Source organism: Cydia strobilella, chromosome 14 (assembly GCF_947568885.1).
Source record: "Cydia strobilella chromosome 14, ilCydStro3.1, whole genome shotgun sequence".
NCBI lineage: Eukaryota > Metazoa > Arthropoda > Insecta > Lepidoptera > Tortricidae > Cydia > Cydia strobilella.
The window spans coordinates 9,019,116-9,040,391 of NC_086054.1; the positions used below are offsets into that span (position 1 = coordinate 9,019,116).

The 21,276-nt window shown below is 38.8% G+C and overlaps 2 long non-coding RNA genes and 2 other non-coding genes across 4 annotated transcripts; 2 read left to right on the forward strand and 2 right to left on the reverse strand.

Annotated features, from left to right (window-relative positions):
* The first annotated feature begins 347 nt into the window (after positions 1-347).
* Trnay-aua (transfer RNA tyrosine (anticodon AUA)) lies at positions 348-420 on the forward strand. The gene has a single exon. It is a non-coding gene; the product is annotated as a tRNA-Tyr (tRNA).
* Positions 421-709: 289 nt separating this feature from the next.
* On the forward strand, positions 710-784 carry Trnai-gau (transfer RNA isoleucine (anticodon GAU)). Its single transcript has one exon. It is a non-coding gene; the product is annotated as a tRNA-Ile (tRNA).
* Positions 785-5,494: 4,710 nt separating this feature from the next.
* Positions 5,495-6,894, reverse strand: LOC134747367 (uncharacterized). Its single transcript, XR_010128325.1, has 3 exons — positions 6,381-6,894; positions 5,998-6,105; positions 5,495-5,622 (listed from the first exon to the last, which is right to left on the reverse strand). It is a non-coding gene; the product is annotated as an uncharacterized LOC134747367 (long non-coding RNA).
* A 6,996-nt stretch (positions 6,895-13,890) lies between these two features.
* LOC134747368 (uncharacterized) lies at positions 13,891-18,246 on the reverse strand. Its single transcript, XR_010128326.1, has 2 exons — positions 18,077-18,246; positions 13,891-13,931 (listed from the first exon to the last, which is right to left on the reverse strand). It is a non-coding gene; the product is annotated as an uncharacterized LOC134747368 (long non-coding RNA).
* Between the last annotated feature and the right edge of the window lie 3,030 nt (positions 18,247-21,276).

Sequence of the window (21,276 nt, forward strand, 5' to 3'; positions counted from 1 at the left end):
ACCTCGGCGGACTTTTTCTGATCAGATCGGGGAAATCCTGAAGAAAGACCAGGTAGAGCACCCTAAACCGGCGAGCGTGTATGAGGAACGTTATGAAAGTGAAGGTAGCGAAAGAGGTATGTCAGGATCGTAACAAGTGGAAATCCGTGGTCTCTGCCTACCCCTCCGGGAAATAGGCGTGATTATATGTATGTATGTAAGTTTGTTAAACTATCACTAACTGAACGTGAACTTCCAATATTACTTGGAACTCCAGTGGCCGTTTAAGAAGTGTAACACTCTTACGGTAGATATCGCTAGGGTCCCCTAGACCCATATAGTGGGAAGATTTGCTGACTATGGATGAGGTCTTGGTGGCTCAATTGGCAGAGCGCTGGAGTATAGATCCAGAGGCCGTGAGTTCAAGTCTCACCCAAGGCAGTAATTTTTCCACTTTTAAATTTATTCTAAGCTTAATAGCATCGATCGCAGACGTTTCTGCTTGTTAAAAACTACGTAATTATTCATACATTTACTCACACTATAGAAAAAGTGCATAAGGATTCTAACAAATATTAAAAACTTTGAAACCCGTCGACCTCACTCAAAACTTCAAAAACATTTTTTTCTTACCCTGTCTGTACCTATATTCTAGAACCTGGTTTTGTATGCAAGAATCCAAGTTTATTGACAAAAAAGACCATAACACTTTGTGCCATAAATTATGTAGGGCTCCGTGGCTCAGTTGGCAGAAGCGATTGGACCGATGTTCCAATGGTCGCAGGTTCGAGTCCTGCCGGAGGTGTAAATTATTCCATTTTTCCTTTAATTTAAAAATCTGGAGTAACACTCGCATATGTTTCTGCTTAAAAAAAAAGTTAAGTATGGGTATTAGCACATTGTGTGTGTGTGTGTGTGTGTGTGTGTGTGTGTGTGTTAAGATCATTTCTTACAGGTAGATGTTGCTGAATACTGAGAAACAAAAAAAATCCCCCTGACTTAAAAACGAGAGCTTTCTAAAAGTGACATTATTTTCTCATAATTTGCCAATGAACCGCCATACTAGCCTGCACCACTATACCTATACAACTCATGACCTCATCTAATCTATTTTGTTTCTGTTTCAGTCATAACATATTAGAGGACACTCAAATTATCGAGGACATGGAAGACTTATTTAGAAAAGGGATAGTCATAAAATTTTGCTATCGAACGAAAGAAGAAAAGTTCTTACATTCCGCCTGGAACAAACCTCTCAGCAAGTGGCATGTCCATGCATTTCGAATAGTCAATAGTCAGTGTTTATTTGTAAAACATATGTAGGTGAATCTATTACAGTGTAAAGGATTTTTTTTTACAAACTTAAGTTGCAACGTTGCAATGTATGTATCAAGTCCTGCAAGATAAATTAGACCACACTTCCCTGTAGTCGGTTGAGCTAAAACTTCACATACACTCTTTAAGTTGGGTGATAACATAATACATTATATGAGTTGGGTGATAACGCAATATTATGGTACAGTCAGCTGCAGAGAAAAGGCACCCCCTGCATACAAATTTAAATTTGCATGAACGTGGGGTACCTTTTCCCTGCAGTACCATCGAATATCTGATGATGGACGCAGGAAGTGGTCATATAGGAGGTCATAGAAGGAGATAAAATAACGCAACCGAATTTGTGTCTGGATTTGTTAGAATTGTCTTGATAAGTATTAGCATAGAGTTACTTATACTAGAGCGGTACTGTCATATTAAATTTTGTAACCCCAGTAAATTCACTGCCATCTGTCGACATACTTTAAAACTAAAAATGAAGATTTATAAAAATACGATAAAATGTATTTAGATATATAGATAAATGATTTTTTTTATTTGCATTAATTATTTTTATGATTTTGACCCATGTTCTTTCACTGATATACGTTAAAATTGTTAAATAATAAACGAAACCGTCAACGCCATCTATACGACTGTAGGCCAAAACTAGTAGCGCCCTCTGAACGAGAATCAAATTGTCTTGATTTTCGAGGCACGTTTTTTCCTTAGACTGTATCCATCTATTGGTATTAGTGAGGGCTAACGCGTATGAATTCGCCGCTAGGGGCGCTAGTGTAGATGGTGGTCTTTTCCATAGTTCGAAATGTCAAATGTCACTTGTCACTTTAATGACTGACAACTGTTCTTTAGTGTTTTGGACCACCATCAACAGAGGCGCCAACTGGTGAGCAAAAAAACGATAGTCCTCTTTGCCTGTTAAAAGAATCGGCAATAAAAACTTGTATCAAAAATATCAGTTTTAACAAAATCCTTATTTCATTTCATTTATTTAACATTAAAAGTCATGTGCATTACAGAAGATGTTAGTAAAATGTAGTCAGTACATTGACACCCGGGTAGGGCACATAATGTTAGTACTTGTGAGGTACCTACAAAGGGGTACAGTTTTTGTGCTCACCAGTTGGCGCCACTGTAGATGTAAATTCTTCTATGCTTATTTTTATAAAATCAATACGACCACACTTCCCTGTATTCGATTGAGCTAAAACTTCACATACATTCTTTAAGTTGGGTGATAACATAATACATTATATAAGTTGGGTGATAACGGAATATTATGGTACAGTCAGCTGCAGAGAAAAGGCACCCCCCTGCATACAAATTTAAATTTGTATGAACGTAGGGTACCTTTTCCCTGCAGTACGATCGAATATCTGATGATGGACGCAGGAAGTGGTCATATAGGAGGTCATAGAAGGAGATAAAATAACGCAACCTAATTTGTGTCTGGATTTGTTAGAATTGTCTTGATAAGTATTAGTGAGGGCTAACGCGTATGAATTCGCCGCTAGGGGCGCTAGTGTAGATGGTGGTCTTTTCCATAGTTCGAAATGTCAAATGTCACTTCAATGACTGACAGCTGTTCTTTAGTGTTTTGGACCACCATCAACAGAGGCGCCGGACTTCCGGTTCGAGCGCCATCTTGATAGTTAGCATCGTGATTAATTACTTTGTTTTTTGCTCATTAATATTGTTTAAAGTGTAATATCGATAGCTTATTATACAGTAAACTAATGTGGTAGTGTGCAGTAAATGGTTTAACCACCATCTTGGAGTCAACGGCCGGTAGTCCACGTGCTTCTTGTAAAGTCTAGCTATCGATTTACAAGAGCTAACAAATCACCGTACACTGTCTTGTACAACCGTACAATTTTTGTCGTTTTTAAACCTCTTAATACCTTGATACTGGCGAAATAGTCCCACTGGGCTGAAGCCATAATTTTAAAAGAAGAAGAAGAACAGAGGCGCCAACTGGTGAGCAAAAAAACGATAGTCCTCCTTGCCTGTTAAAAGAATCGGCAATAAAAACTTGTATCAAAAATATCAGTTTGAACAAAATCCTTATTTCATTTCATTTATTTAACATTAAAAGTCATGTGCATTACAGAAGATGTTAGTAAAATGTAGTCAGTACATTGACACCCGGGTAGGGCACATAATGTTAGTACTTATGAGGTACCTACAGAGGGCTAAAGTTTTTGTGCTCACCAGTTGGCGCCACTGTAGATGTAAATTCTTCTATGCTTATTTTTATAAAATCAATACGTTCTAATATACACAAAGGTATTTTAACGTCTAAATGTGCCATTTTTTCAACTTGTTTAATTTTGCATATATTTTAGTTGGCAGTTTTTATAAACCACTAACATTTATTGAGCTATATCATGTTTACCATGATTAATCAAAGACGAACAAACATTTACCACAATTATGAATAAGGAAGGAGTTAAGTAAATTCCCGATAAAAAAGCTTGAAGCCCCTAAAACTTCTTTGCATTGGACATTTTGAAAGACCTCCATCTACACTCGCTCCCCTAGCGGCGGAATTAAACGCGGTAGCCCTCATTACCTACACTTAAGCATAAACATTCTAGGTCTGTGCCTACACTAGAGCGGTACTGTCATAGTAAATCTTGTAACCACAGTAAATTCACTGCCATCTATCGACACACTTTAAAACTAAAAATGAAGATTTATAAAAATACGATAAAATGTATTTAAATATGGATAAATGAGTTTTCTTATTTGCATTAATTATTATTATGATTTTGACCCATGTTCTTTCACTGATATGCGTTAAAATTGTTTTAATGACAAACGAAACCGTCAACGCCATCTATACGACAGTAGGCCAAAGCTAGTAGCGCCCTCTGAACGAGAATCAAATTTTCTTGATTTTCGAAGCACTTTTTTTCCTTAGACTGTATTCATCTATTACGGAGTTATATCTATCTTTGTTACCTACTTATACGTATATTATAATCTATTGCTTGTACCAATTATAATGCCTGCATATCTAATTTAATTTAACATTTTTATAATATGTCAAGAAGCTAATAATTATAACAATAATTTGGAACCCTTTTCAAACTCAAACATATTTATTGCTCATAGTATCACAAATTACAAGAATACAGACCCTGTAAGGGCACAGCAATTTTGTTTTGCTGCAACGCACACAGCAATCCTACGGGTTTTTTTGTTTTTATATTTTTCTTTTGTTTCTTTTATATGTGTGTATTGTGGCAAAAGAATAAATGATTTGTCTATCTATCTACATTTACTTAATAGGTTTGTGTAAATAAACTTCGTTTATTTTCTTGGCAATGGTTGTATTATTTACTCATTTATAATATTCTCTCCAGCAGCACAGAGCCGACAATCCGACATTGTTACATATCTGTATCAGAGTTTACATTAGTAAACATAGAAGACTGACAACGCCGCGAGAATTGTCATTGTTGTAAATGGAATTTAAGTTACTTATAGCAAAGACATAATTATGTAACTCCGTATAAGCAAGATAAATAGTATAAGGAAAAAATGTGCCTCGGAAAGCAAGAAAAAGTTATACTCGAATAGATGGCGCCACACCTTTAGCCTATACTCATCTCATCAAGGGGGGGCAATATTTCTCACTTATAAGAAACTAGTTATAAGAAACATGTACCGTTTGTGCCCAAATAAACATTAAAACATTATGTCCTGTCTTTGTTTGTAACATGTATTTTTCTTTGTAGTGCACAATAAAGAATTTTATTATTATTATTCCACCTACCCAGGGTCTCAGCCAGGTATAAGTAAATTTCTGTCTCATTTACAGAGGGTTCCATTTATAGAGATGAGACTTGAGGTTATTTCAGTTATAGAGGCTTGTTTTGTCTCAGCACTAACAGAGATAATTCAGTGCTAAAGTATCGGGACCGCGCTATGAGTCAGCTATAATAGAGGTACTAAGTACCTAACAGTGACAGATTTATTACGTATAAAGCTAAAATAAAAAATAGGAATAAGCGAAACCTATTCACCTATGTCGAGTCCATTAAAGTTGCGGGGAATGCTGTTTTGTATGAAGATTGTCCGTCTTGAATGTTTACTAGTCTCTACTTGTATAGAAACATAGGTAAATAGTTTAGGTAGGTATTCGTGTGATAGTAAAACATAGGCGACATAAGTATGTATTTATTAAGCTCGCTAGCAACTCGCAAGCGCACACTCTTAGTAACAGCCGGTTTTGTGCATGATGCTTAGGAAGTCCTTGAGGAGCGCCTTCCTTAATTTCTCCCTTGATCCAAGAGAAGTTTTCTGGAAGAAATAGAAGGAAATAAGTAAAAGTAGGTTCATGTGGCAGCAACGGAGGAAATATTTTCACATGAGAACAGTATATTTGCACCCAAGATATACTAACTAATCGCCGGGAACAATCATTTGTCTTTATGTCTGTAAACAAGGCGCAGATTAGATTAGAACTGGGTGCCTTATTTAAACCTAATATTGCATTCCCAGATTATGTATCTCAGAGGTACCTAACTATCAAATAATAGGTACCTATCTCATTGCACAATACAGCCACACTCATACTTATTCAAAAGAGTAAAAGTTACCTACTAAGACAGACCTAGTGGAGCGTTACAGTTTTTTTTATGTCTAGTACTTAATTCGGTACTCAAAAGAACCTACCTTCTATTTACAGCTATTACAAATTGCTTCAATAGCTACTGGCTCACAGTAGTCTGACCAATGGACTAGTTGCCATCAGCTAGCAGGTGTTATTACACCTGTTAGAACCTAAAACAAAAAAGTATCTACCTAGATGTAAGTTTTTCAAGTAGATTTTCCCCCTTAGGTTAGGATTTGAATGTTGAGGTAAAAAGTAGCTTAGTAATGTAACCTAACCTAGGTTAATAGCATAAGTAAGAGATTGTGCAACAGATATCTTATCATACTAACTTTTACATTTATAATGTGAGGTAGTATTTAAGAGTTTAGGAGCATTGTTATCGAGAGGTTTGTTTGACAGACATGTAAACTTTACGAGAAACACTGCAATTTTATAGCTTTACCTTTAGGTGTTTTAGTAATCCATCACCGTTTTGACTTTTGAGGCTCGGCGTTAAGTTCGGCACATAACTGTAAATATGCGAAATGCCCGAAATTCTTCGTCTGGCATATCAGACGGGTTGTAAGAGTGTCTTGATAAAGCTATGCACGAGATTTTTAGACGCTCTTTTTCTTTAACAGCATCCGCGAGTAGGAATAATAAAATTTGACTTTCCTGCAAAGAAAAAATTGACAATATATATATACAGCGGAACATTGTAACTAATAACTCAATATCATAGAAAAACTGATATTTACCCGTAATTTATACCTTAAAATTGGTTTATTCAATAATTTTGCTTTCACGACAAGGCTTATCGTCACCTAAGAAGCACGTAGATAGAATTAACGAAGTTGAACTGTCAAAATGGGACAATGTGTCAAATTATCAACGACGGCAACGACTATGTTATGCAAATTGTCGTCTGTCAAGCTCCTGTCATCTACCGCTGTCATTCTGTCATCTACCGCTGTCATTCTGTCGTCTACCGCTGTCATTCTGTCGTCTACCGCTGTCATTCTGTCGTCTACCGCTGTCATTCTGTCGTCTACCGCTGTCATTCTGTCATCTACCGCTGTCAGATGTGGATAACTATCACGATTTCGCCCTATCACGGCCTTGTCACGCTACCATGCTAAGCCCGCAGCATGAAACCAATTCCAGTCGGTAGATATGAACCTTCTCTTCAGGAATATATAAGTCTGCCAGGGCGCTTTCAGCCGAAACACCTTGACATACGAGATTATGTGGCGCAACATCCGTGGTACCCGTATAACCCGTATTTTGGAATTGTACATATTACGGACATTTCAAATACTGCAGGCGTATTAATTTATTACTCTATGCTTATATTTGTATATTATTACGTTATTAATAACACATATTTATAATAAATTAAGTTAAAATAAATTAAATAATGTGATTAATAGTCATTGAATTAGCTATATGAATCGTTTGTCTTTGTCTGTCATTTTGACTTATGTATTTGTAAGAAAAGGATAAAACATAATTTAACTAATTCAGGCTCGTAAAGTTTTACGAATAAGGGGGTATTAGTATTCAGAGCTAAATCAGGCTTGTAATGCGACATAAAATGATTTTTGGTGGTTTCTTTTACGCTTGAGGCGTTTTTTCACCTATTTGGTGTATCTAATCACTATCTTATGTAGGGGAGAGAGGGGCAAGACGAGACGGGGTAGCGGCTTTACTCGTATATGGCGACACGACTGACCAACCATCAGAATCCCGTTAACGCATGACGATGCGTCGCCATCATAGCAATCAGTTCGCACAGTGACCGGCTAGACAAATGGTGTCGTTAATTATTTATTTGCAAAAAAACTGTTTTTGCCATATTCCTTGTTATTTTTAGGGTTCCGTACCCAAAGGGTAAAAACGGGACCCTATAACTAAGACTCCGCTTTCTGTCTGTCTGTCCGTCTGTCACCAGGCTGTATCTCATCAACCGTGATAGCTAGACAGATGAAATTTTCACAGATGATGTATTTCTGTTGCCGTTATAACTAACTATAACTAATTGTTTATAACACCTGTATTCATTACCTGTAATGCACAATTGATGAATAAATGATTCTAAATAATTCTAAAAACATAATAAAATAAATATTTAAGTGGGGTTCCCATACAACGAACGTGACTTTTTTGCCGTTTTTTGCGTAATGGTATTATGGTACGGAACCTTACGTGCGCGAGTCCGACTGGCACTTGGCCGGTTTTTGTGTTTATTTGGTTTGCGTTTGTTTCCTTATTATCACCAGCACATATATACTATTAATTTATTCCTGTGGCCCAGCAATCACGCCAACAGCTAAGGACTTATTTGGTTTCAAGTACGGTTTTTTTTTAACAAAAAACTTTCGCATTTCATTAGGCACATGGGGCAAGATGGGGTACATCTTGACGGTCGTAGTTTTAAAGTGATAAACTGATGAAGAATTGCGGATTTGAATTTATTTATTCTTCTCTTGTAGAACGGTGAAAAAGTATAAAAGAAAGTCAAATAGAGGAGAGTGGTTAGAGGCCAAGAAAAAAGCGGTGGATGCTGTTATAAAGGGAAGATGGGGTACATGTTAGCTGTAAACACATTTTCTGTCCCTCAGACGACTTAAGAAATAAAAGTAAAACAGTTCGTGAGAAGTTATCAGACGATGGACCCAATAGCCAAAAATTGAAGTTTTGTTTAGGCCCTAAATATAATATTTCTATGAATCATTCTTATCTTGTCCCGTAGGGGTTCCCCATCTTACCATACCTAGGGGCAAAATGGAGAGAAGGCACTTTCGGCCATTTTAATTTATTTTTAATTTAATTATCTAACAAGAGAGTTCCTAGTAAGTGTTGATTATGAAAGACTGATTACCAAAGATAAAATTAAAAATAACATAAACTTAAAAAGAATAGCATTTTCAGTTTTATTGGACTTGAAACATTAAGTATCCCGTCATGCCCACCTCTCCCGTACATTTCTTGACGTTGACGCAAAAAATGACGTAGTTTAACATTCAGGATGTTGTTTTATAATACTACAAATTGAGATAACTAATTTATTGACGACCGGTCTGGCCTACTTACTGCCTGCAAAGTCGACTGTCTTGGGTTCGAATTCCGATAAGGGCATATATTTGTGTGATGAACTTTTCACTTCCATAAAGGGCTATACTCCAGATGTACACCTTAATCAGTAGCTTCTTGCTTTTACATGATAAACGGGATTTCAATAATTGTTTCTTGTGGTTGAAAGCTTTTTTTGCCATATATCAATCCTTGCAACGATGTCTGGTGTGCACCTGGAGTCCCTGGTAATTAAGCTACCTAAATATTTAAAACTTTCAACCTGCTGAATTGGGATGTTGTTGAGAACTATTGGAGCATGATTAGTTTTGCATTTTGAAGTTGGAAGGGTCTTAGTTTTCTTTATGTTTATCTTTAAGCCTAATTAGTTAAATACTGTGTCCATTGTTAACATTAGTAATAGTAGTAGTAGTAAAACTCTTTATTGTACAAAAACAAACATATAAAACAAGAGAAAAACGCATCATTTGTACAAAGGCGAACTTATCCCTTTCAGGGATCTCTTCCAGTTAACCTATGAGCAATTGAGGGAGAATTGGAGAACGGTAGACATCAAAGCTGTACTAAACGGCATAAAAGAAAATATTTAGTTTCCTAAAAGACAGGTAAACCTATAACCTACAGTAGACATTAGATGTTCTAGTTGAGCTGAAGTTTCTGCAAACGCCGCGATGTCGTCTGCAAATCGTATAAAATGTATTTTCTCCCCATTTAATTTTACCCCTCCCTTGTCTATTTCAAATGTAAATTGGAAACGGGACTTAATCGCGTATTTAAGTTTTAAGATTTACCTCCGACGTATCGAGTACGGCGTTGTCCCCGTGGTCTCGAAGAATAATGTGTAAAAATCGTGAAAGTGAGATATATTACATATATGTATATGTTTTCTTCAATTGCATTTATTGTTTGTTGTTGGCAAATACTAGTTAATAAATTCGATGTCTATGACAACTAAAACTAAATAATTCTATTCACCCCTTTCTTTCTTTTCTTATGTATATCGATCGACCCCGTTTTAAGGATGGTTATCGAGCAAATTGCTGGTTTTCTTTGATTTTCTCTGAATTAGGCGGGTAAAAATTGATTTCACAAGTGCACAATTGAAAAACTAACAAGGGACTCAAATAAAAAACCGGCCAAGTGCGAGTCGGACTCGCGCACGAAGGGTTCCGTACCATTACGGAAAAAAACAGCAAAAAATCACTTTTGTTGTATGGGAGCCCCCATTTAAATATTTATATAATATACAACAGGCATCAGAAATACATCATCTGTGAAAATTTCAACTGTCTAGCTATCACGGTTCATGAGAGATACAGCCTGGTGACAGACGGACAAACGGACAGACGGACGGACAGACGGACAAACGGACAGACGGACAGCGGAGTCTTAGTAATAGGGTCCCGTTTTTACCCTTTGGGTACGGAACCCTAAAAATGATGTAAAATGTTCATATTTGGATTAATGGTAAAAAACGTCCTTGACGTTGAAAATCCTGTCTTTTCACACCCGTTTACAATAAGTATGTAATAATAATAATTTTGTTCATTTTGGTAAATAAAGAATGATGGGGAATTTGAAATTATTTTATTATTTATATATAAGGTGCTAACAAATTAGCTACAGAAATTTTACGAGATGGTACTTTACACTAGAACAATTAACTTTTAATAGAAATTAAGAAAATTTCACATAATTTTTATTTTATTTACCGAACAAAATAAATATACTATAATTCTATCTAAAAAAGAATCATCATGTATTTAACTGCTTGTGTGTCTTAAATGTCATTGTCAACGTGTCATTTGATTTATCAACGTGAAGTGGCCAGTTAAGTTTTATATTTAAAAGAGGTTTTAGAATCTGTTCAATGAGGTATCATTTAATTATCTCATTAACAGAGTTTTTTTACAAAGGAAATTTGTTTTCCAATTTTCTCAAAATAACATCATAAAACCTATAATGTTTCATACTTACATATACTTCAGGAGCCGAGTACTATCAACTGTAAAGATATCGGTAGCTAATTTGTTAGCACCTTTATAAGGCAAACAAAGAAGTACAAAGCCGTAAGCAGGTATTAAATTAATGCCCAAATTATATTGTGTATATTAATAAATTTGAAATATATGTTATTAATGGCATAAAAATATACAAATATAAGCATTAGGTAATAAATCATGAGCCTGCAATAATTAAAATGTCTGTAATCTGTACAATTCCAAAATACGGGTTCCACGGATGTTGCTCACATAATCTCGTATGTCAAGGTGTTTCGGCTGAAAGCGCCCTGGCAGACTTATATATTCCTGAAGAGAAGGTTCATATCTACCGACTGGAATTGGTTTCATGCTGGTATCAGATGGGTTAATTTAGGGGTCCCGATGGTCACCTTTGAGAGCGTATGCCAAGCACTTCCGGCAGGAATCATACTGGCAGATTTCGCTTTTCTGTATCTACCAGTAAATTTCTAACTGATGCCATAGCTTTTATTGCAGTATCAGATGGGTTAAATGACCCCCCCTTTTTCGCACCGGAAGTGGCTATTTTTTTTGTACTTTCGGCTAGTTCCGCCGTGGCAGACTATCAAATTCGGACTTAGCATCAGTTTTATGGGAAACCATTGTGCATCTCATCGCGGTATCACGTTGGTTCGAAACTTTACTGCCGGCTCTTCTACCAATGTAACCAGCCTAATATTTAATATCAGACGTATGTGTGTATGTATGTAATGTAGACATATGTACTTATATTTAAGTTTTTATAAAATTGTACGTGTTTGCGCCACATATAAAAACCTTTTTATTAAGTATCTATTCAGACCTCCTTGTCGGGTTTCCAAAAACATACGGCAAGGCGGAAAAAGAAGTGTGCATGACACATGTCAATAAAGAAAATTCACCAAATACGATCGCGATATTGCATGGAAAAATAATAAGAATATTAAAGAAAGCCAAAACGGATCCTTGTGCCGCCGTTCAGTGGACGTTCCACAAGGAGCAAACCAGAACCAGAACCAGTGAAAATATATTGTGGTAAGTTTTTCCGCATCCCCAGTATGATTATGATGAATATGATGTGCAGTGTGATGTGTGTGTATTATTCAGAATGTTGTTCTTGTATTGTTTCTTTTTTCGGCTCAACTGCACTTTAGCTGACGCGGAGTTCAGGGCTCATATTTTTGTTATAGAAAGTACTCACCATAAGGAATCTTCCCACCAAGTCTTATGGTGTGGTGGTCTTAAACCTCATAGTTTTCGAGAAAAAAAATGTTAAAGTTACTATACAAATTTCCTTTAACACGGCTCTGGCGCATTCAGTTGTCAAAAGTGTCAAAACTAAATACGTTCCTACCCATAGACCTAGAACATAGATGAGCTATACGAAGTCGATAGATAGGTAGGTTAGGTTCGTTAGGTAGCTTCAGATGCCCGAAGGGCAACCTGCCCAGAAATAGGAGCCCCGCGTAGCGGGGCTCCGTCGGCCCAGGGTAAGAGGGGCTTGTTCTCGGAAATATTACTCTTCGGGGAAAAATGCGACTGGGACATACGCGTGTGATTAAATTAACTATTGAAAAAATAAACGCCTGGTTAAAAAGCAGAATGGGGAAAAACGCGAATGGAACAAAAGCTATTGGGGAACAAAAAGTTTGGGTAATTAATCTATAGGTACAGTCCATACACAACATACATTCAATTGCATCACTTAACACAAACTATTACTAGAAAACAGCCGTGTTGAAGGATAGTTGTATGGGAACTTAAACATTTTTTTTCTCGAAAACTATAGGGTTTCGCACCATAAGACTTGGCGGGGAGATTCCTTTTAATGAGTACTTTCTATAAAGAAAATATGAGCCCTGAACTCCGCGTCAGCTAAAGTTCTTCCCTTTGTATAATTCTAACGTTAATATATTATAATATTAAATATATTAATTTTCCCAAATTTTCCTGTGTTTATAGGTACTCATTTTTCCCACGTTCTGGCGTTTGGTATTTACTGTAAGTCAAATATGTGCCTGAAAATGAATAAATAATACGCAATCACCCCTCTTTTTCCGTGTGGAGTTGAAAAAAACACAAATAATGCAACATTTATAATTTGTAAATATATTTATTTGCTTATTATGCCTGAATAATTATTTAGAATAGATACTTACTTACACATTATTGTGTAAAACAAATGTTATCCGAAAATTCACATAACAAAAAGAATACTTCAAATTCAAATATAAAGTAAAGGCCACGGCTTTATAAGAAAAAAAAAAGATTGTTTTTCAAATTCCAGAATTTGGTTATTTTAGAGGTATCGCCAGTGTTCTGACAGCAGCAGACATTTCTGGCCAATCTTCAAGTCATTGCAATAAGGTTCACCTCAGGCGAAAACTCGTAAAGTAGTCAAGGGAGATGTATCATGAATGCTCGTGAGCGTCAGCTGTCACTACTACTACTATAGTGATATTAGGAACTGTAGCCATCCAAATACTTATAAAAAATGGTTAACTTTGAGTGTGACTGACGAAGGTATTCTTTATCTACTTCTGATTAAAACGGTGAGAGAGGATCGAGCTGTGAGAACAGCGTATGTGAGGCACCCGGGTGGAATACGTCCGTCTGGGCGTCCCAGATACCGCTGGAGTGGTGACGAAGCCCTAAAAGACCTGTCCGCCCTCGGAGTACCTAACTGGCGTAAAGTGGCGCAGAATAGGGCAGAATGGCGTTCTCTTTTACCAAAATCCTTTATGAGTCACTGAGCCAGTTAAATAGTACTTAATAGAAGTAGATTATAAAGGTAAGTCGTGGCCGGTCGTCGATCTACTTTTTAGGCGTGGTAGCCTCCGCAGCCGGACGCTTGCAGGCGCAGCTGCAGCTTGAGTCGCATTTGCACGCCGAGCCGCACTGGTTCGCGCTGCACTTGCAATCTGGAAAACACACACACAGTTAAACAATGAATTGTCTATGGGGCGATGTTTACCTATTTTGTTATCGATTTTTTTCCCGTTGGATTTGGATAAAAAATTTCTGGTTTCAACAGCACCTCATTTTGGGTGGAATAAACACTAAATCCGAATTTGGGACAAGAAATTAGTAACGAAACTACCATGCGTTTTCGTAACTCAGTGGTTTTTTTTAGGATATACGGTGAAATAGCGCTTATTAACTATGTACAGAATTGGGAACTCTATCTATCCACCAAATTTTATGGAAATCTGACGAAAAAAAATCGACAACAAAATAAAAATCTGCCCCTAGAAACTTAGAAAGTAGTAAATTTATCAAGAGTCCATTTAGAGATCTAACCCTCCAATCTGTATGTATCATATAGGGCATATTAAAAAAACTATTATAGTCAACTGTACACGGCGTAATATGCGATAAGGCCGTGAAATCAAACATTTCAAACTAAACAACGTTGGTTCCAGAAACATGGAATTGTTTAACAAGCCATTGTTGAAACAAACCCGAGAATATATGCAACACACACTTTAATTACGAGTACGGACTACCTACCTAGGAGTTACCAGGTACTTGTTCATTTTATCACTGCACCTTCTGGGGCCCATTTCTCGAATGATATTAGACTAATATTATTAGTCCACGAACTGTCAAATCGTATGAGTTGCCATGACAACACATATTAGCCTAAGGCCAGGATTACACTTGTAAGTTTTACTTACGTAAGTAGGGACAAAGCTATTTGCTAGAATGAGATAACGATATTCATATCTCATTCTGTAGTATAGCTGTGTTCCTACTTACGTAAGTAAAACTTACAAGTGTAATCCTGGCCTTATACACGTCGAGAAATGGGCCCCTGTTGCCATCAGTCGGATACCTATATTGAATTTTTAATACATCCCGACGTTGACCACGAACTGTGGGGTTCGAAACGTCGGGATGCATTATAAATTCAATATTGAATTGAATTGAATTGAATTGAAAATATTTATTTCAGGCACAGAACAGAACCCATATAGTGTTAGTACAAAAAAATATAATATGCTACCTATATCTATGTTAGTCTGTACACTATGTAGTAAAACAATAAATACCTAAAAAACTAATTAAAACTACTTAAAACTAATTATTTCGATGATGCGCTGGGCTCATGTAATTGGTTCCAACGCCTCATCAGTGGGCAGTCCACTCTGACGACAAATGCGCTTAGCAGACCGTTGGTGCCACCCTGCAATCTATGCAATAGGGATGCCGCTCTTTTACGTATAAAATAGCGTTAAAGTCATCCGTACGGGCATCGGCGAACATCCCCGACGCACTGCAGTGCCGAGGCAGACCCATCAGTATCCTAAACGCATTATTATATTGCACGCGCAGGGCATTGTACGATCGCTGCGTGAAGCTGGCCCACAGGTTGCAAGCATAAAAGGACTGACAATAAGCTTTAAAAAGTTTAACCTTTACGTCATTGCTACACTTGGCAAACCTGCGCGCCAGCATATTGCATCTGACCGTCAACGCCCTGCGCTCTCGCTCCAAATCAGGATCGTCATTAAGGTTTTCGGCGAGCCAGTGGCCCAGGTATTTAAATCGCTCTACTCTCCTCAGGGCGGCACCATTTAACTCAACCCTAGGAACTTCCTCCAGTTTCTTGTTACCTGCCCTGAAGACGAGGAGTTCACTTTTTGTAGTGTTATACCTAAGCCCATGCCTCTCCGCATAATGCTCACATATTCTTAGGAGCTATCTGAGCGCTCTGATTGAGGGAGCCAGTAGCACCATATCATCAGCGTAACTTATGTTGTTGAGGCAAGTACCGCCAATGTAACAGCCAACCTTGGTGCCACTGAGTTCCTCAATCAGCCCGTCCATATATATATTAAATAGGGTCGGGGAGGTTACCCCCCCTTGCCTCACTCCACAATCCAGCACGTATTCGTCTGAGTGTACGCCTGCCCATCGCACAGTTGATTTGATTGTTGTACCAGTATTCAAAGACCGCTAGTAGCTCTGCCGGTAGACCGGTCCCGGACGACATCTTGCTCCACAAGATGTCGTACGAAACCAGATCGAACGCTTTAGAAAGGTCCAGAAAAAGGCGTACACTGGACTATCTTGCTTGCCATAGTACTGGACTGTACTTTTTAAACAAAAGATGGCAGATTCCGTCGACACTCCGCGATATAATCCGTTTTCATAGTTTTACATCATGAGTAACTATCGCGGTAACCGAAGACAATATTATGGATTTACATATTGGTTTAATGAATGATTAAATCCTATAATAATTTCCGTCACTAGCAGTTGGATAGAATTTCAACAACAACCAATTAAATTCGAATTTAAATAAATTTCAATTTTGTTTACAGTTATTGCATTGGCTGTTAAAAAGCCTTCAATATTTATCAAACATTAACAAGGGTCAGAGCCTAAAATAATTAAAGTTCAACTATACAGTGTGTAAATCTATACTCCGATTTTGAATTAGATTCCGAAAAACTAACCTCACTCAGATCCTTTTTCTTTCGTAATAATGAAAAATATGTAAAGAAGTTAACTCAAATTTCTCTTTTGCATACTCTAGCATTTAAAATAGATGTATCCTTTTAGCTTTCGTTTCTTAAAACATACGGAAAAGAGAAAAAGTGAGGTTAGTTTTTTGGAATCTAATTACAAATCAGAGTATAATACGGGCAATAAATTGAACCAGATATAGAATTTTCCCCTCACTAGCTCGGAAAGTTGTCGTTTATCCTTTAATACAAGCGGGGAATAACGCGTTTTATCCACTAGTGGGGAAAGTAATTTGACCTTGGATGGAGCGTGTTTAAGTAGCTTGACAGATAACAAAACGTAAAACGCTCATGATAATGGTTCGTTCCATATTAATTATCATTAAATAAATGGTTTGAGAATCTAATAAAAAATACCAAATTTAGCTTTATTTAATGATTTTAAGTCATAAACCTTAAAATTCCATAAAAAACGTTAGTTTTTTATAATGATGTTAAATATAATTCTGAATGCACAAGTTGAGTCGATGTACCTAAATTTCAAAACGCATCGTTGACATTTCATACATCAGAAATGTCAACATTGTCAACAATTTTTTTACTTAAAACCTTTTCTCACCGACTTGCGTAAAATACACAGCTTCCAGAGTTTTCTGGTATAATATCGTAAAGAAATGAGTGATTCCAGTGATGAAGATGATCTCACGCCTGTAGATGTTGCACTTTCCTCGCTATAGTGAGGTGAAAAGTTTTGTGTTACACACGGGCGCAAATGTATTTTACTTCTCGTGTGTTGAAACACTCGCGAGTAAAATACAACTTTTCACCCTTGTATAACAAATAACTATTATTCGTCTAATCATTAATTAAGAAGTTTTTTTTAATTTACACTTAATTATGACCCCGTAGTTATTATTTTTTTAATTTACCGAACAGCAATGTACTGCAAACATTAAGAAACATAAGATGACATGACATTACGAGATACGAGCTTTTTAATAGTAACTGCCAACAAGCGTTGACAGTTACTTTAAAACGCTCGTATCTCGAAACTTGTATGGTGTATTACATTGCGGGGTGAATTATTTTGTATGGATAAAATTTTAATTGTAATTCTAAGTTATCTAATTACATTTGTTATGTCCTATACTAACCACCGTTAAGAGATTCGCCCGTATTAGATTACACACTGTATAATGTGTTTTATAAAAAAGCTAAACGAAAAGTTACATTAAGTTTGATGACTAAGACACATTGGATCGAACCAAACAAGGTTTTATCTAAATCAAAATAGGTAGTTATATAGGTATAGCTAGAGATAAAAGCGTTCACGCGACTCTGTGTAATTGTAGTCATTAATGTTTCCCAACGCAAAAATCAAACTAGAAAATGTAAAGAACAGTTTGTCAAATATAAATTAGATATAATCCTTGCACCAACCACAGTTATTACCAGACTGATCAACGTCACGCAGCAGAGATCTATGAAACTTCCCATAAAATAAAATTTTGCGGGCACTTACGGTGATAGACGGTTTGGTGCAACTGACTTAATAATTATGTTAAATACAACATTATACAAAAACAGATACTCACTATCACCACAACCTCCGCAAGGCATCGTTACAAATTCGAGTTTCAAAATTCAAAAATAGAATACAATTCAAAACCGTGTTCTCTGCACGAATGAGCGCACGATATTACTTCAATGAATGAAGATTCTAAACGTAAGTACGTTAATTTATCGGTATTCCAATGCAGCTCGTTCGGATTAACGGTTTTCGGATTATAATGATATTTTAGCGATTAGCGATATTAATTTGGTCCAGATTCCTGATACTGTTTTTATCAAGTGATAATTGTGTAGATATCTTTTACTAGTGAATTGTTGCTATGGTGACCCAGTTAACCTTTTCGACGCCGTGTCACAACTGAAAGCTGTCATCCAGACGCCACGACACCGAAGTGGCAAAACTGAAATTGAACTTTATGCATATGCACGTAGGTCTATGTTGCTCTGTGGTCTATGACCGATTAATTGGTCTTTGGCGTTGAACCTACAGTGTTTATATATATGTCATTGCCGTCCAAAAGGTGAATATGGATAAGTATCACCAGCATGCATATATTATATTATCATGCATTTTTGTGGTAATAGTTGTAACGTAACCTGTCAGTTCTGTGGGTGCGTGTGGACTACAGCGGCCACACTCGTGTCTACGCGTGCCTGTACAGGTCTCATAGCGGAAACACGGAGACAACCCGGCTCTTCGAGCACCTGCAATCGACGACTGACAAACTTCTAGAGCAGTACCCTTCCGCAGAGCTGGTGATTTTAGGGGACTTTAATGCCCACCACGTTGAGTGGCTTGGTTCCCGGTCCACCGACCACGCGGGGAGGTCTGCTCACGAATTTTCTCTGGCCTATGGATTCTCGCAACTGGTACATTCTCCCACGAGAATACCAGACATCGAGGATCATACTAGCTCTTTACTGGACCTCCTGCTGACTACACGTCCGGACGGATATTCCATCTCAGTGAATGCACCTCTCGGTTCGTCCGATCACTGCCTCGTCCGGACACAGGCGCCTTGCGCGCGGCCCGATCCACCACGGCCAACTAGCTCGCGACGCGTGTGGCAATATAAATCAGCAGATTGGGACGGACTGCGTGAATTCTACGCTTCGTACCCATGGAGGCAGCTCTGCTTCACATCAGAAGATCCTGACTCCTGCGCAGCCAATGTTGCCGAGACCATACTGCTGGGAATGGATTGTTTCATTCCCAACACGGTAATAGCAGCGGGAGCAAAGCGACGACCTTGGTTTAATCGGCCTTGTAAAGAGGCTACAGTTCGCAAGCAAGCCGCTTACAGGGCTTGGACCAAGGCCGTAGCTAATAAGGATCCGAACGTTTCTGATGTGAAACGCGACTTAAACGCTGCCTCGAGGTCCAGTAAAAAAGCCATTGCCAGGGCTAAATACGATTTCGTCGGCAGAATTGGCGACAAGCTAGCGGGCTATCCCTCTGGGAGTCGCGCGTTCTGGTCGCTCGCCAAAGCTGCCGAGGGAAATTTTTGTCAGTCGTCTTTACCACCTCTGCGAAAAGCTGATGGTGATCTGGCCCACAGTGCAAAAGAGAAAGCCGATCTTCTTGGTACTCTTTTTGCCTCGAACTCGACCTTGAACGACGACGGTAGCGCCGTGCCGCCCACCATCCCGCGGTGTGCATACTCCATGCCCGAAATCTCATTCACGCAGAGGGATATTCGGCGGGAGTTGCTATCCCTAAACGTTCATAAGTCGAGCGGGCCAGACGGCATTCCAGCACTTGTGCTTAAGCAGTGTGCTCCTGAGTTATGTTCCGTGTTGGCGCGTCTCTTCACACTCTCTAGCAACAAACGGCATGTTCCATCTTCGTGGAAGACGGCCCTTGTGCACCCTGTGCCTAAAAAGGGCGACAGATCGGACCCATCGAATTACAGGCCTATCGCTATTACCTCCCTTCTCTCTAAGGTCATGGAGCGTATAATCAACGCAAAGCTCCTGAGATACCTAGAAGAACACGACCTGATCAGCGACCGTCAGTATGGTTTTCGCCACGGTCGCTCGACTGGTGATCTTCTAGTGTATCTCACTCACCGCTGGGCTTCGGCCATTGAGAGTCAAGGTGAGGCATTGGCAGTTAGCCTAGATATAGCGAAGGCGTTCGATCGGGTCTGGCATCGGGGTCTCCTGTCGAAGTTACCATCTTATGGATTGCCGGAGGGACTATGCAAATGGATCGCTAGCTTTTTGTCTGGCAGACGCATACGAGCCGTAGTAGACGGAAGCTGCTCCAATAGCATGGACATTAACGCTGGCGTTCCGCAAGGCTCTGTGCTATCCCCAACGCTGTTTTTGCTGCACATCAATGACATGTTGTCTATCGACGACATTCATTGCTATGCAGACGACAGTACTGGGGATGCCTATTACGCAGGCCGTGCCAACATCCCTCGTTCCGTGGTGCTAGAGAGTCGTGAAAAGCTTGTGTCGGATATTGAGGGCACTCTATCCAGAGTTTCGGTGTGGGGCCGGGACAATTTAGTGCGATTCAACCCCACCAAGACACAAGTTTGCGCGTTTACCGCTAAGAAAACCCCATTTACTGTGGTCCCACAGTTCGAAGGCACAGCCCTTACCATGTCAGGGAGTATTGGGATCCTCGGTGTCGACATCTCCAGTGACGTCCAATTCCGTAGCCACCTGGAAGGGAAGGCTGATCTGGCATCCAAAAAACTCGGTGTGCTCAATAAAGCACGGCGATACTTTACTCCGGGGCAAAGACTGCTGCTATATAAATCGCAAGTCAGACCCCATATGGAGTACTGCTGTCACCTTTGGGCAGGAGCACCTGGATGCCAGCTTGGACCCTTCGACTCAGTCCAAAGGCGCGCTGTACGAATCGTCGACGATCCCAAACTCACAAGCGGTATCGAACCTTTAAGTCTAAGGAGAGACTTCGCCTCCTTGTGTGTGTTCTACCGCTTGTACAATGGGCTGTGCTCTGAAGAATTGTTTGACATGATGCCAACGGCCGCTTTCTATCACCGCACCGCTCGCCATCGGCAGGGTGTTCATCCTCACACCCTAGCACCTAAATGGTCGCGTACTGTGCGGTTTAAGAGGAATTTCCTCCCGCGTACGCTTCGGCTGTGGAATGAGCTCCCTGCCGAGGTTTTCCCGAGGGGCTACAGTATGGGGTTCTTCAAAAAAGGAGTGTACAGGTTTTTAAAGGGTCGGCAACGCGCGT